Consider the following 15,955-nt stretch of genomic DNA (forward strand, 5'->3'; position numbering starts at 1 on the left):
CCTCCCCTTGGCACGAGCAGAGAGTAAACAGCAATGCCCAAAGGCCCTTGGCCCTAGCAGGGTCTAAACCCCAATATCCAAAGGCCCTTGGCCTTAGCAGGGTCTAAACCCCAATATCCAAAGGCCCTTGGCCTTTGCAGGGTCTAAACCCCAATATCCAAAGGCTCTTGGCCTTTGCAGGGTCTAAACCCCAATATCCAAAGGTTCTTGGCCTTTGCAGGGTCAATAGCACACAATCCACGTGCCCTTGGCCTTTGCAAAGTCCAAGCCCCAAAGCTCATGAGCTGTTGACAGCTCCAGGGTCCAAACCCCAATAGCCAGGAGCTGTTGGTTGTCGCCAGGGTCTAAGCCCCAACATTCCATGGCCTTTGTGACAGTTCTCGGGCTCCAACCCCCAACATTCCATGGCCTTTGTGACAGTTGTCAGGCTCCAACTCCCAACATTCCATGGCCTTTGTGACAGTTGTCAGGCTCCAACTCCCAACTTTCCACAGCTTTTGCGATGGTTACCAGGGTCCATAGCCCAGCATTCCAGGGGCTCTTGGAGAGGCCCTCCCTGGCTCTCCCCCCATCCCAGCTTCCTGCCGGTCCTGGTGTTAAAAGCAGGCGAACTGGAGCCAAGACATTTTAAAAGGCCTGGGCCTGTTTATTAAAAACAAAGACAACTGAAGACGAGGCCCCAGGATAAGCCCAGGGCCTCAGGGGCAAGTCAGAGATCCAAGTAACTCTGTGCTACACAGGGAGTTTCTTTGGATACTAGTTCTGCAGAAAGACCCGGGTGCTCGGCACCCAGGGGTTTTTAAAGTCTCTGAAAGGTGCAAGACTGGTGCACTTTTGATCCACTTGTTGATTGGTCCACCTCCTGGTAGCTGGTTGCTCCATAAGACAGCGCATTCCTGGCCAATCATCCTGGAATTCTGAGGCACTATTGGCTGGTTAGTCCCCCAGTCATAGGTTGAGTTGCTGACATCGCTCCATGATGTAACCCGTCTAGAAGATTCTTGCCTTGACACCTTTTCCGACCCCTCTTTTCCGTGATTGACAGCTATGCACGCACACTTGACCGACAATACCTTTAACTTTGTAACTTACTACATCAATTCCAACAATTAATTATATTAATTAGCAATTCATTACAACTCATTAAAACGATGAACTATTATTAAGCCGGCCTATTAAAACAAATTTATTTATACCACTGGCACGGGCCCTGCCTCCCCCGTGTCCCCAGAGCCCTGTTGGGCAGCTGGGCAGGGACCTGGCTCATAACATGAGTTCAAAGTTGCTGGTGCAGACAGTGTCAGTTTTAAGGCTCAGCGTTCTCAAGACCTGCAGGCTCTTTAGGGATGCGCTTGGTTCCTGAGTTACAGGAATTCTTCTGTCTTTCCTGACAAAGGAGAGATGGAAGAAAAAGCCTGCAAAGGTTCTTGCTGCTGACAAATATTCATGAAAGTAAAGCTTTGCCTTTAGAACAGCCGCATGAGGAGGAAGAATGGTGTTTCAGGGGCTTTTCAAATTCCTACAGAGAAATGCCAAGAGCTGCAGTGTTTAAGGCTCATAAAAGTGATTAAGAATGCTGAGACAACCACAAGTGCATTTTTTTTCTCTGCTCTCTGTTTGGCAATATATCACTAGGTTTTCTAGGCAGAAGAAAAGTCTTGCTGCTTACATCAGAGATTCCTCTCTAGGAACAGACCTTCAAGAACTAAATGAGCCTGCTTGTAAAAGCTTTGGCAGGTATTTTTTGCCCTCATCTTCGATAGCGTTCATCTGTGACCTAGGGAGGAATTTTGTTCCCCAGTTGACAGGAATTGGCTTCTGAGCAGGGCACAAATCCTGCGTGGAAGAGAAGAGCTGCACCTGCCTTCTGCAGGGCCTGTCTCTCCAGAGACGGACAGCCCCTGGATGTCACTGCCAAGTTAAGGTTCAGAGACCGATGCAGCTTCAAGTGTCTGCTTCCACAAGAGCAGCTTTGGGCTCCTTGAGCAGAGCTGCAAAGGAGCAGGACAGCTCCTGCTGAAGGTCTGACAGCTCCTGCCTGGTCCTTGCACAGCTCTCAGTGTAGTTCTGCCGGTGGTCCTGTCGGTCTTGGGCCAGCTGTGACTGCAGCAGGGACACCTGAAAGAGGCACAAGGCCCGGCTCAGACAAGCCCACGCTGGCAGGAGCACCTGCAGCCCCACGGTACCGGCTCTCGGGGCAGACACAGCCTCCAACTCCAGCCCTCACCAACTCTCTGCCCTGGGGCAAGGGGAAGGGAACAGGCTCCCACACAGAGCAGAGCTCAGATGATCAACAGGTCCAGTTCAAGGCTGGCAAAGCCTTCCCACGGACATCCCTCAGCCACCACAGGTCTGTTAGAGAGAGTTCTCACGGGATTTAGGAACCCAACTCTGATTTCCAAAGCACACATTTGGGCCACCGAGCCCTTTTTCCACAGGCTGTGCCTCAGCACGAGGGCTGCTGCTCCCTTCAGTTCCTGGAGGACTCTTCTACTTGAGCTGCTCAACAGCCAGCCCAAGCATGAGGGGAATGTGGTGCTTGGGGTTTCCTGGTACTTTCTTGAGGCATTTGAGCACCCCAAGCCCCATATTACACGTCCCCCTTTTATACTGATATGTTAATTATGGCTTTAACCGATTTATATTTATTGATATTTATTATGCCTCTACTCAATTTTACTTAATTTTCAGGGATTCTTAAAGGGCCTTTGGGGTTTTTCTTGGTCTTGCCATGTTTCAGTGCACAGTCTGCCTTTCCCACACTCCATTGTCTAAATGGAACTAAAATATAGCCTTAAATATTTCCTACTTATTCAAATTTATTCCATTTTGGTCAGTTTTGTGTAAATTTCGAGGAGGTTTTGAGGCTTTTTGGGGTCATTTTGCGTACCCTCCCAGCCAATCCCTGAGGGCACTTTTCCCCGTTGTCACTCACTGAGGGGGGGTCGGGCTGAGGCCGGAACTCCTCCCCGCCCTCCCCTTGCCCATCACTGCCGCCGCTCCCCTGCCTCGCTGCCAGTGGCCCCTTGTGACTCTGAACTTTGCCCAGCTGCCCCAGTCTGGACTGGTTTATGCTGGTTTATTCTCCCCCCTGCCCAGGTAGTGGAGTTCCAGCACCCCCCACCGCCCAGAGCGTCAAATTCACGTGGCTCGAGGGTCGTGTCCACAAAGGAGACAGAGGAGTCCTGTAAAAGTCCCTTGGCTGGAACAAAGGGAGGGAGTCCATCAGGGTCTCTCTCAATTAGCTGGAGCAAGCAGCCTTCTTTTCTCCTTTCCCGGCTGCATTTTCTCCTCAGTCCCTTTCCCCTTTGGCTGAGCTACTTGGGAGGTACTCGGGACTTCCTGATCCGCCTATCCGTGTCCCCCTTAGTATGTGCCCTCTGTAAGACACACAAGCCATGATCATTGCAATCAGCTGAATCCATTAATTTATTTTAGAAAGCTTTACTAATTGCCATGGACTTCTTCTCAGGGAAGAAGAATAAAGACTTAATAGGGTTTTGAATATTAACTTTGTGAGAAATTATGCTCACTTTTAAAATTCCAAAGGTTCATTAAACCTGAACAAAATTGCAGCAAAAGTCTGTGTAAAATGACTACATAATATTGGCTTTCACCTTTACGTATTAGCTTTTGCATGTGGTCAGTGATTATAAGTATTTAGAAATAGTACCAACTGTAACTCTTTTTAGCTGCTTGTGAATATAATAGAATCTATCAGCTTAAGTGTGCACTGTATTGCTCATAGAAATAGTGTAATGAATATAATATCTGTGTAGCAGTTATGGAAATAAGAGTGTGATGAACGTATTGTAGAATAGAAAAGGCTTTTGTGTAACTAAGAAGAACAATGTAAGGCCGTCCACTGACCGACCCGTCCAAGTGATAAGATAACCGTCACACAAACCAGAGCACCGGAGGACAATTAGAGAATGCCATGTTCCATTTAAGGAGGACACACTAAATCCTTAACAGAGGATGTAAAACAGCAGGATGGAGACACAAGAAGAAATAAAATATATTGACCTGATACCCAGGATGTTATGCAGACAAGCCGGAGTGTGAAGAAATCAAACAAAGGAGTTCCCGAAACCTCAGAAAGTTCAAAAGAATGTTTGACTAATGTACAAAACACACGAATATGCATGTATCTCGGTGATGTAACTGTATAAAGGTGATGAAGGTGATGTCACCTTCTCCAGACCCCCAAAACCTCCCCAGAGACCCCCCAACCCTTGCTGCACTGGTGGATGAATGGCTCTATGTGTTTGGAGGTGGGGAGGGGGCTCGGGGGTCCTGGGTGAATCCTAGGGGGATTTGGGGCAGCTACAAGACAAGGGGGCCTGGGGAGTTTGGGGGAGTCAGGGAAAATTCAGAATGGGGGCAAGGTGGTGGCGTCTGGGGGGCTGGGGTTGGCAGCTCTACATGACTGGAGGTCAGGAGGAGCCCTGAGGGGCGTTCTAGGGGGGTTTAGGGAAGGTTTTGGGGTTCTACAGGATGGAGGGGGGGCTGGAGGGGTTGGAGGTGCTGGAGGAATTTGGGGACGGGTGGTTGGGGGCTTTTGAAGGGCTGGGAGACAACTGGGTCTCCTTGTTTGGAGATGGGGAGGAGCTTCAGGGAGTCTGAGGGGAGCTCTGGGGAACTTTGGGCAGGGCTAAATGGGCTGGGAGAGCTTCAGGGGATCTGGGGGGGCTGGAGGACATTTGGAATAGGGGAGATATGGGAGGGCTGGGGTGGCTGGTGGGCGACTTGCTCTATATCTTCGGAGGTGTGGAGGGGGCTGGGGAGGCTGATTTTGGGGCCCCTCCTGATTTTTGGGCGGGGACCACACAGCTCAGGCCATTTTCTCCTCTCATCTGGGTGGGGGCTTTAGGGGTCCCAACTTCTTAGGGTCCAGGGTCCCTTCCTGATTTTGGGGTCCCCTCCCCAGGCTGCACATCTGAGGATGTTTTCTCCTCAGAGCTGTTCCAGTTCCCGCTGTGAGGGGGGGCCCTTGGGAGTGGTTGGGGCTTGGGGGAGGGGGAAGCCCTCCACCTGCCCACCACCAGCTACTCCATGGTCTTCCACCCCCCTCCCACACCCTCATCCTCGGTGGGTGGCACTCCACTGCCGGGGGGGATCTGGGGAGGATCCTGGGGGCTCTGTGGGGGAAGATATGGGGGACACTGGCTCTCCACCATCAGGTACAAGCCATCCTGGGGCAGTCCTAGGGCAGGGCTCGGGGGATCTCTGGCTATCTGGAGGGGGCTGAGAGGGTCCTTCAGGGGTCTGGTAGGGGAAACAGGGGGAGATATGGGGGGAATATGAGGGAATACAGGAAGCTATGGGGTCCCGAGTGGGGATATGGCTGGAGAAATGGGGGGGGATACAGGGGGTACAGGGTCCTGGGGGCCTCATGGAAGGGAGACATAGGAGAGATATGAGAGGCACAGGGAGCTGAGGACTCCTTGAGGGGATTCAGGCAGTCCTGGATGGGCTGGGAAGAGATATATGGGAGGCAGATGGGTAGTACAGAGTCCTGGGTGGGAGATATAGGAGGGGAGATGGTCGGGTCCTGGGTGGCTCTGGGGAGGTCCTGGGAGATCCTGGGGGCTTCTGGGCAGGTTGTGGGAGCAGACTGCGGGGGAGAGATGGGGGAACAGGGAAAATGCGTGGATGCAGTTTGGCCTGGTTTGGAGGAAGCACAAGCAAGGCCTTATGGATAAACTCTTTATTGATGGAACAAGGGTGTGAAGTTTGCTGTCTAGAGGCCCTTCAGCTCTCCTGCCACACGCCTTGCTCGCCTCAGACGAGCTTTGAGTGCACTGATCTGTGCCGTGCTCTGTCCTGGGCAGGGGGCGTTTGGACCCTCCGGAGGGATGGGCTGTGGGGAAAACTGTGGGTCCAAGGAGGGGAGAGTGTCCTCAGCAGCACAGCTCTCCTCTCTGCCTTGGCACGTGGCTGGGTTTGGGACAGGCCATTGGAAATTCTGCCTGCAGGTTGGTGCAGGCCTATGCCGAACAACCCACCCTAATACAGACTGAACGATCCAATTTGCCATGGTCCTTATGTCCCAAGTGTTGCCTGAGATTGCTGGATTCCTTTCTCTCACCAAGTCCCCCTTCACCATTGCTGGATACTCGGGCTCCATGGTTTTGGCATAGCCTGTCCCTTTTGCATGGAGCTGTGTTCCTAAGGCAGGCAGCTTTACTCCCGTGCTTTCTTCCTGGCTCTGTTTTTCAGATGCTCCAGGGAATCCTGGTGGCATCTGTCCTCTGGAGACCTTACCCTTGGGAAGCTTCAGGATTTTGGTGTAGTCACAGCTGGAGTCTCCTCCAAACTGAGAAGCTACCATGGATTTCTAGAGGCAGGGAATATTCTTGACAACTTGGATGGTGAGATAGTCAAGGCAAGCGTGTAAACGTCCTCTGTCTGTTTCAGCTTCCTTGGGTGTGTCTGCTTGGGTGGCTCCTCCATCAACAAGCTGCTCCTTCTGCCTGGCTGCCCTCCCTGACTCAGAAGCTTTGGACTCCAGATGGTCCCCCAAGATCTCCAACACCATCGCTGGAAGCTCCTTGGCCACCAGTTCTATTTCCTGTTGGCGGTCTAGTGGTGGCTCTGCAGGCTCTGTTCTCATAGAGCTGCCAAAAACTCTTCCTCTGATCCCCTGAGCAGTGTTTCTTAAGACACTGACACGCTGGTCCCAAGGAACCTTCTGCCTCGCAAACACTTTGTACACAATGGTCTCAACCAGCTCTTGGAGCTTCTGGCCTTCTGCTGTGGTCAGCTGCTCAAAGACAGCTTTAAAGAGGCCATCGGCAGTGTTGTCCGGCTTCCTCTGGGAGCCAGCGGCTCTGCTGGCATCTTCCTGAGCCAGCTCAGCTGTGGAGTGGGTTTGGCCCTTGTCTAAAGGTGCTTTCACTCTTCTGAATCTCCCTGATTTCAGGGGGGGTCTCTTTGCTCCTCTGTGGAGGTGGGCAGGAAGGTTTCTGAGGCTGCAGCTGCCGCTGTGCCCTGCAGGAAGTGTCAGTGGTTCCTGACAGTTTGGGACCATCCTTTAATTTGGCCAAAAGTGGCAGAAGCCCTTCCAGAAAGGTGACACCAGGTTGTGGGTCATGGCGCCTGGACAAGCACTCAGCCCCTGCGTGCTGAGGATTCCTGCGGGCCCAGGCCGGCACTCTGCTTCAGCCAGGCCACGAGGGCAGGAGAGAAGGGCTTCCCTCAGCACGGGGTGTGCCTGCACATGGCCCTGCTGCCCGTGCCCAGCTCAGCGCCCTGCGCTGGCTCAGCTCCCAGCCGTGGAGTCCTTTCCACACCACAGCACCCAGCCCAGCAGCACAGCCCTGCACAGTCCCATGGCCCTGAACACAACGCTTTGCCTACCTCTTGCCGCCCCAAGATCTGCTCCGACTGCAGCTTGGTCCTGGTCAGGCACTGCCTGCACTCGTTGAACTCCTTCACAGTGCAAATCACCTGTGGAGGGACGAGGACAGAATCCCCCAGAAACTGTCAAGCCATGCTGTCAGCCTTCCCCAAAACAGCCTGACCTCAGTGGGAGAGGAGCTGCCCCCAAGCCCTCTCCCCATACCCTGGTGTTGGGGCCAGTGATGTCCCCCCAGCCAGGGCTGAAGAGGCAGCGTGGGGCAGGCTGAGAAGGGCAGGACTGGGGCTTGCCAGGGCGATGTTGGCACTGCTTCTGCTCCCAGAGACACCAGCGCACGGCTCTGTCCTCTGGCAGCAGCAGGCGGCTGCAGCAGGGGCTGTGGGAGCCCTGCTTGAAGAGGGCTGTTCTTGATCAGCCTGATGTCCAAACCTACCTTGTTGTCACTGGTGCTGCAGCCCTGTTTCCTCAGCATCCGCAGGATGTCCTTGCGCTTGTGGTAGTCCTGAAGGTGGGGGTCATGCAGGCAGTTGTATTGCAGGTTCAGGTGGTGCATGTAGGGGTCGTCCAGACTGAAAGAAGGACATTGCCAGTGAAGCTGTAAGAGACATTTCCCAGAGTATGAAGGAGGCCGGAGAGCTGTAAAGAGGTGCCATGCGGTACCTGTGGAAAGAGCAAGGTACTTTGAAGACCAACACTTTGAAGACCATCCTTCTGAAGACACAGAGACCCTCACAGAAAGACTGCGGGGCCGTGCTGGGCCAGGCTGGGCTGTGATGGGATGGGCTGAGGGAGAGAAAACAAACCCCAGCAGCAAATAGACACCTTAGGCCACCAGGAAGAACTGCTGACCCACCCACAAATGAACCTTCCAGCTGAAAAGGTCAGGCCCAGTGCTTCAAATGCAGACAGTGGAGAGGGGATGAAACCAGTCTCCTCGGGTTAGGCAGGCTCAAGGGCTGTGTCAGCCTGGAGCTTCCCTCTGCTGCCCAGCCCTGCCTGACTGTAGGGCTGCGGCTCCTGCTGTAGAGGAGGTGGCCACAAGAACTTCTGTGCATGATGAGGACCCCATGAAAGAGGAGAGCTTTTCTGCGCTCTTTTATTTCCTTACCTTTTCCCCCAGCTTTCCCTTGCAGAAGACAGAGTTGGACTTGGGCTTCACCTAGATCTTGACTCCGAGTGGGAGGTCCAGCAGGTCAGAATCCATCAGCCCGGTGGCTCAGTCTCCCAGGTGTGGCGTTCCGGGGCCAATCTGTGAAGACACAGACACTTGGGCAGTAGCTCAAGAAGCCTCCTGCACAGCAGGTGCAGGAGAAGGAGCTGAGGCTCTTGAGGGTCCTTAGGCCTAGAGCAGACCCGCATGCCCCAGGCTCAGCGGCTGAGCTCTCTCTATCAGCCCACTGCTTTCCTCCCCGTCATTCCCAGTGCACTCAGCAGTGCCTCTGCCTTTTGGCAGGACACCAGCAGTGAGATGGAGCTCCACAGCTCCTTCCAAGAGCTCTTGTGGTGCTCCTGTCCACAGGCCCCTTCCCCCCTCCCCTGTTGTGTCATTCTGTCAGGCAAAGCTTCCTCACCAACAGGAAGGAATGGGAGGAATTGCCACGCCAAAGATGCCCAGTTTGGGGGCTGCTTTTCCTCCTTTCCCTTTTTAGGGCTTCTTCCCTGTCATGGCCAAGCAGCAACGGCTGGGGAAATTGCAGAAAACTGGATATTTGGCCCATCCCTGGCAACGTGAGATTCCTTGGTCATGTTTTGAGAAAGAGAAGAGAAGCACGGGCTGAGGGAAAGCCTTCTCCTCCCCTTTCCTCAGGATCCCCTTCAGCCCAGACACCTCTCTGCCGCCTTCCCAGTCTCCCCTGCTCTGGCTTCTGCTGTTCCTGTCTGCTCTTGTGATGAATGCTTTGATCAAATAATCAGATCATATAAAAGGGTTACTATGATTATAAGTAGACAGTTGTGAAGTATAAGGTATAGAAATGTCAGGAGCGCTGTGTTTGGAATGTAACTGGTGAAACCTCCCCAGGAAGTTACTGGACCCTTCTGTTGCAGTCACGCTCACCAGTAACACTGCTTGGAAACCCACTATCCTTCCCATCTTGATTTTAAGATTAAGGATTCCAGTCAGTAGACCTCAGGAGAGATGAGCAATGATTGGTTTAGAATATTGGCGAAGTTATTAACTCTTAGAACCAATCAATGTAAAGGTTAAATTTAAGAGTGGGCATAGTATGCGCAGTATGTAAAAGAAGGCACATAATGATGATTCAGCAGAAAAAGTAAATAAAATGGATGGGTTTTGTTTGTTAAGTGGAACACACTTCCAGAGGAGTTATCCCTGTGTTCCCAGCACCTGAATAAAGAAGTGTCTGCTTATTCACATCAAATTGGTATTGGATAAGTTCCCTTTTTCCTGTTTGGTGACACTCTCTGTTCCTACCCCTTCTTGGCTGGATGTGGCGAGGTCTCTGGCGCCCGTTCCTCCAGCCTGTCTGGTTCCTTGGGGCAGCTTTCACCCTACAGAGCCCTGCCAGCCTCGCTCTTTGCACAAAGGCAAGAGACAGGCAGAGCAATCTGTTGGAGGTGCAGTGATTGATCACCACGGGGCTCTAGGGAAACAGCGAGGGGCGCAGCCCAGGGACACTGTTCCTCTGCTCCCAAAGCAGTTCCTGGCACACGCTCCAACTGCAGCTCTTCTCCAGCTTGGCCAGGGGAGGAGCAGCATTGGCTGTGCCCCAGCTTCCCTGGGCCACGTGGACTGCTCAGCCACGAGGGCCGTGAGCCCCGCAGCGCGTTCACGCACACCCGCAGCTGGGGCAGTGCTCAGGCAGCTCCAGCAGCTCCAGCGTGCGGTCCCGGAGGCCGAGTGGGCGGTCCTGTGTGCAGTTCCTTGGCAGCTGCAAAGCACAGGTGCTGAGGAATACACCTGGTGCAGGTAGCTCGGGGTGCAGCTGCAGTGCCAGCTCCAGGCTGAGCTCTGGCTGGCAGGAGCCCAAGGGAAGAGCCCGTGACCTGCTGACCCTTGGCATGACAAAGAGCCCAAGGACCTGTGGCACAGCCAGAGACAGTGGCCGCTCAGAGACAGGGCAGATGCCAAGCCTCGGGAGGAAGAGCTGAGACTTTGATGTGCTCTGACCGTGAAGGCGTAACAGCCCAGGGGTTCGAGGTCCCTCCCTGGAGGCACCGGCTCGGGCTATTTCTGTGTTCCTGTGCTGCAAATAAATTGTTTTTTGGAATGAGACACGTGAGACTCTGCTGTGGGAAACCTGGCCTGACTGTGTGAGAGTGGGGGGAGTGCAGGGAGTCAATGGGGGCACCCTTTGGCTCACCTGAGCCACCCACTGCAAAGGGGATTTGGTCCCTGCAGGAACAGTCTGGTGATGGGAGTGTGAATGCCAGAGTGCCTCGGGGATGCTCAGACAGGGAAGTTTCCTTAACAACAGGGCTGCCTGAGAGCTGGAGCAGAGCCCAGGCCGTGCATCCGCTGGGCTCTGCCCGTAAGAAACCGGGCAAGGTGCAGCAGGGTTCCCTGGTGTGGCAGGGCATCTCCCCTGCCACGAGAGCTTATCTATTGCTTGTTCTTGCCAATTGGTGGGATAACTCTCTCAAGACCCCTTGGCTCGTCTTAAGTAGTCCATTGTGCTGTTTCTCTTTCTGTCCTAGGGTGATGTTATGATGCTTGTATCCCCAGTCGTCTGTTCTGTTTATGCTGGATATTGTATTCAGTGCCTTCAAGACTGGTTCTGAGAGCAAAGGAGGGGAGAAGACGAAGCACGGAGTTTGTTACCAGATCGCACTCCTCCACATTCTGCTTGACTGTGTTGTCTGGGCACAAATGGAGCAGAACAGAGCGCTCCTTTGCTTTTTAGTTAGTTTAGCTAGCTGAGGCAGTGAAGTTTTCCCTGGACTGTCTTTCTTTCTTTCCCTTTTCCTGGAACCATTCGAACCTGCTCTGGACCAGGACCCGGGGAGCACCGAGAGCTCGCACTTTGTGGCCTACTCTGGGCAGCAGCCTTTCCCAGTGCCGGAGGGACTGATAACAGAGCGAGCAGCCACAGGAGAGACTTTCTGAATTTGTCATCTCTTCAGAGCAGCAAATGAGTTTTGTCATCTGGTATTGTTCATTTTTTTGCACGGGACAGTGCTTTGCCTGTTAAATAAACAGGTTTTCTCCACTTCTCTCTGAGGAAATTTTTCCCGAACCGGTTGCGGGAAGGGGGCTGTGGGGGTTTTCTTTCTGGGGGGGGGGGGGGGGGCAGAGGGGGGGAGGCTTTTGGCCAACCCCCTCCCAGTTTCTGTACTGGGCAGGAGGTTCTGTGGTCCAGAATATCCCTCTGGCCAGTTGGGGTCAGGTCTCCTGGCCATGCTGCCCCTTGCTGGCAGAGCGTGGGACACTGAAAAGTCCTTGACTGGGCTGCAACTCAAACATCAGTGTGCAACCAACACTGTTCTCATGCTAAATCCTGAATGTAGCCCTGGACACACTTCTGGGAAGAAAATTAACTCTATCCCAGCCAAAACCAGTGCACTGGAGCATCCCAGGAAGAGATAGGCGTTTGGGGAAGTGTATTCCTGAATGGATGCCACCTTGCTTTGTGAAGGAGCTTGACCTCCCAGAGGCCACACCACTCATCCAGGAGGTATTGGGTCAGCTGGAGTGGACCACAGAGGGAGAAAGGTGGCTCGAGGGGCTGTGGACCTTCTTTGACAGGATGGTCCCCTCCAGGACTTCAGATGTGGACATGAAGTCGTTCATGAATCATCTCCAGAATACGGCAGTGCTGCCTATTCAGGGGAGTAAGACAGACTCAAAGCACCTACTGCCACTATCCTCCCTCTCCAAGGTTCTTTTTGAGTGTCACTCTAAAGTAGAAAAGGTGCTGCACAAACTGGGCATCCCTGTGCTCCAGCAGTCCCTGCTGCCCTGGAGTTTTGCCTACTGTTGCCTGAAGCCAAGGGCACTGCAGGTCACAGATGCCAGGGCTGTAGTGGCCCATCTGGCAGACACAAGAGCTGATCTCTGCTGGGGGGATTTAGGGGAGCAGGACGTGTCAGCCCTGCTAAGGTTTGTCCAGGAGGGAAAGCTGGATTCACGTGCACTGGAGCAGCTCCTCCATGGAGAAGCATGCTGCTTCTCACACTAAGCCAGGACCCCAAATGGCTGGCCAAGCGTTTGAAGGGGGAGTTCACCGATGACCAAGAGCTCTTCATGACTGTGGTACTTCCCCGGCTGTCCCAGCTCACACAGCAAGACCTCATGGAAGCTGTACGCTCGTTCTTTGTCCTGCGACCCATCTGTTCCACTCAGAGCGTGGACGCCATTGTGGCAGCATTTCGGAAGGCGGCCTTTATACCAGATGCCCACAGAACACTGCGCCTGGCCTCCTACTTCTACCCTGACATGCGGCTCCAAAACCGCTTTGCGCCTAAATCTTTCTTTAAGAAGCTACCTTCGAACTGCATAGTAATTGTGGATTTCTTCCTTAAGGCAGGTGTCCGCACCAGCCTCTCTGTAGAGGACTTTGTGGCGCTGGCTGAGGAGATAGAGCGTGAAGCCACTCAGGCTACATGCCATGCTGCAGAACTGCTGGAGCGACAGCAGGAGATGCTCAAGCAACTTGCAATCCTGTTGGAAAATCCTGAGGAAAATTTCCTGAGGAAAATTGCCTCAATCCAATTCCTGCCTCCACTGGATATCCCCCCAAACTTGATGAACCTTCACCCTCCTTTTACAGACTGCACTAAGGCCGTGGCTCTGAAAGGCAGCGTTTCCTACTGCAAAAATGTGGCTGAGCTCCTGTGGACATCAGCCACCATCCTGCCAGAATCCCTTGAACTTGAGGAGCGGTCCCTGGAGGCCATGGAAGTCTTTGCAGAGATACCCACTGCCCTGGTGGTGGCCAACCTGGAGCATGTGTGCAGGGCAGCCTGCTCGACAGAACTGCAGGTAAGCACACGGGCCAGGGTGCTCCATAGCATGTACAGCTTCCTGCAGACCTGTCTGAAGGAGGTGGACGCAGAGCACCTCTCTGAGCTGCCCGTGGTGCTGGCCAAGTCATGGGACATGGCCAGGCCACGGCAGGTGGTGACATCACTCCCGGACGAGGCTGACTTTTACCCCTACCTCCTCACGCCTCACCCCCACGTGGCTGCCTTTGGAGATCTCCTGCAACACCTTGGTGTCGTCCTGGTCCCCACACTGACTCACTACAGCCGTGTCCTGGCCCAAATCTACCAGGAGAGCCATGGCAGTGGAACCCTTTCCAGTAGCCAGGAGAAGACAGTCCTGCTGGCCACACGGCATTTCTTCCAGCTGCTGCGGGAGGAACCGGAGCCCCCCGATTGCTCTGCTGTGGCTGAGCTGTACCTGCTGAGCACTGCTGACTGCCTGGAGCCATCCCACAGACTGTGCTTCAATGACTGTGTGCCCTCAGAGACCGCTCGGGCCCTAGAGAAGACCTTTGTGCTCATGGCTGCGCTGCCAGTGTCTGGGTGTAATGTCAGGTGGCTGCTGCAAAGGCTGCCACCGCACCTGCGGCCGCGGGCACTCTCAGAGGTGACAGAGAAGCAGCTGGAGGAGGGTGGTCCGCAGCCATGTCATTACGGCTCTCAGTGCGCTGCGCAGAGGCGTCTCCAGACCCTGCTGGTATCCCCGTGGTTTAGGCTGGGGCTGGAGTCCCTGCTGCAGTGGCAGACCCCCAAGGCTACGATGGGAATGGAGGGGGATGGTGGCTTTGCAGTGGAGCAGGTGAAAGTGCAGTGCTGCAAGGACATCTGCACTGTGCTGGTGCACAGTGGGGCAAAGGTGGAGGGCAGCTCCCAGTCACAAGTTATCTATGTGTGCCCATCTGGTGGTGCCCAGCGGCTCCTCTACATCCGGCATGCAGAGATGGTGCTGAACTGGCAGCAGCTGAGGGTCGTGGAGACACTGGCACAGGAGATCAATAACATCCTGGGTGGGCAGCTGGAGGCACAGGCTTTGTCCGTGCTGCGTGAAATGCTGGTCTGCCAGGAGCCACAGGACGTGGCCTTGGTTCTGGAGGCGAACAATGTGGACCTGGTGGGTGCTGCACCAGAGCCAGAGAAAAGGCTGCAGGAGGAGGCTGAAGCTGATCCATGGAAGGATCCCAGCCTGCCAGCCTTGAGGCCTCTGCATGGTGTCAGGGGGCCAAAGGTGTGGGTCCAATACAAACCTGTGAGTGCTGCCCAGCACCACAGACAGGGAGGCTGTGGCTCCTGGCTGAGCAGTGAGGAGCTCATGGCCCTGACTCCATCCGTCCCCGAGGCCCTGCGTTGGCTGTGTCAGGCCACGAGTGACCTGCAGGCAGCCCGCAATGACATCCGGCACTGCTGCCCCAACTGGGTGCTCTTCAAAGTGCACCAGGCCCTGGAGAGGGCACTGGTGGCGGCCGTGCTTTGCCGTGGTGAAGCTTTTGCGGGCCACAGGGGGCCGATGGGTACGGCCCAAAGGCTGGAGGCGGAGGAGCCGGAGCTGAGGGGCCTTGTCCTGGACGTGCAGTGGTTGTGTGACCGTGGCACGGACGGCAAGGCCACACAGTACCCGAGTTACCATCCCTTTCCCATGACCCCCAGTGAGGCCTTCCCCAGCGTGGATGAGGAGGAGGTCCTGAAGCGGGCACAAAAAGTGCTGGTAACACTGAAGGACCACGTGGGCAGAAAGTGACAGCTCCCCACCAAGGCGCACGGCACCTGGGCCAAAGGACCATCAGGCGCCCATCAGAGACCCACCATGGACCTGTTGTGGACTTGCCGTGGGCGTGCCACAGACCTGCCACAGCCAATTCCAGACTGTCCAGCCCTGGCAGGGGAGTTCTGGTGGCAGACGCGGGCCCAGAGCACTGGACATCACAGAGTTGCCTGTGCCATTGGCATGTCTGGAGTGTGCAGTAAATAAAGTGCAAAATAAATGCTGCAATGCTGGAAGACCCTTCACTGACAGTGGAGTCAGGGACATGAAGAAGTCATGGGCAATGGGTGTTGAAGGTGGAGGTGGTGATGAAGGAGTTTGGAGAACTGTGGTTGGTCAATTTTGGCTAGCCAGGTGCTCACTGAGCCACTCCATTACTTCCCCTCTTTGACTGAAAAGGAGAAGAAAATGTGATAAAAATCCCACGGGTCAGGGAGATCACTCACCAATTACTGCCACAGTCAAAGCAGACTCACCTCGGGGAAATTAATTTATTTTATAACCACTTAAACAGAGTAGGAAAATGAGAACTAAGAATAAACCTAAAACCACCTCCCCCTACCCTCCCTTCTTCCCAGACTCAGCTTTACTCCCAACTCTTTTACCTCCTCCCCTTGAGCAGTGCGCAAGATGGGGAACGTGGATTGCTGTCAGCTCATAACACTTGTCTCTGCTGCTCCTTTCTCCTCATAGATTCCCCTCTCCATGGGAGACAGTCCTGCACCAACTTTCCCAATGTGGGTCCTTCCCACGGGCTGCAGTTCTCTAAGAACTGCTCCAGCAAGGTGCCTTTCCCTGGGGTCCAGTCCTTCAGGAACAGCCTGCTCCAGTGTTCTGCCAGCTCCTGCATGGACTCCTCTCCACAGAGCATAGCCCCTGCCAGGAGCCCG

This window comes from Anomalospiza imberbis, chromosome 17 (assembly GCF_031753505.1).
Source record: "Anomalospiza imberbis isolate Cuckoo-Finch-1a 21T00152 chromosome 17, ASM3175350v1, whole genome shotgun sequence".
NCBI classification, from domain to species: domain Eukaryota; kingdom Metazoa; phylum Chordata; class Aves; order Passeriformes; family Viduidae; genus Anomalospiza; species Anomalospiza imberbis.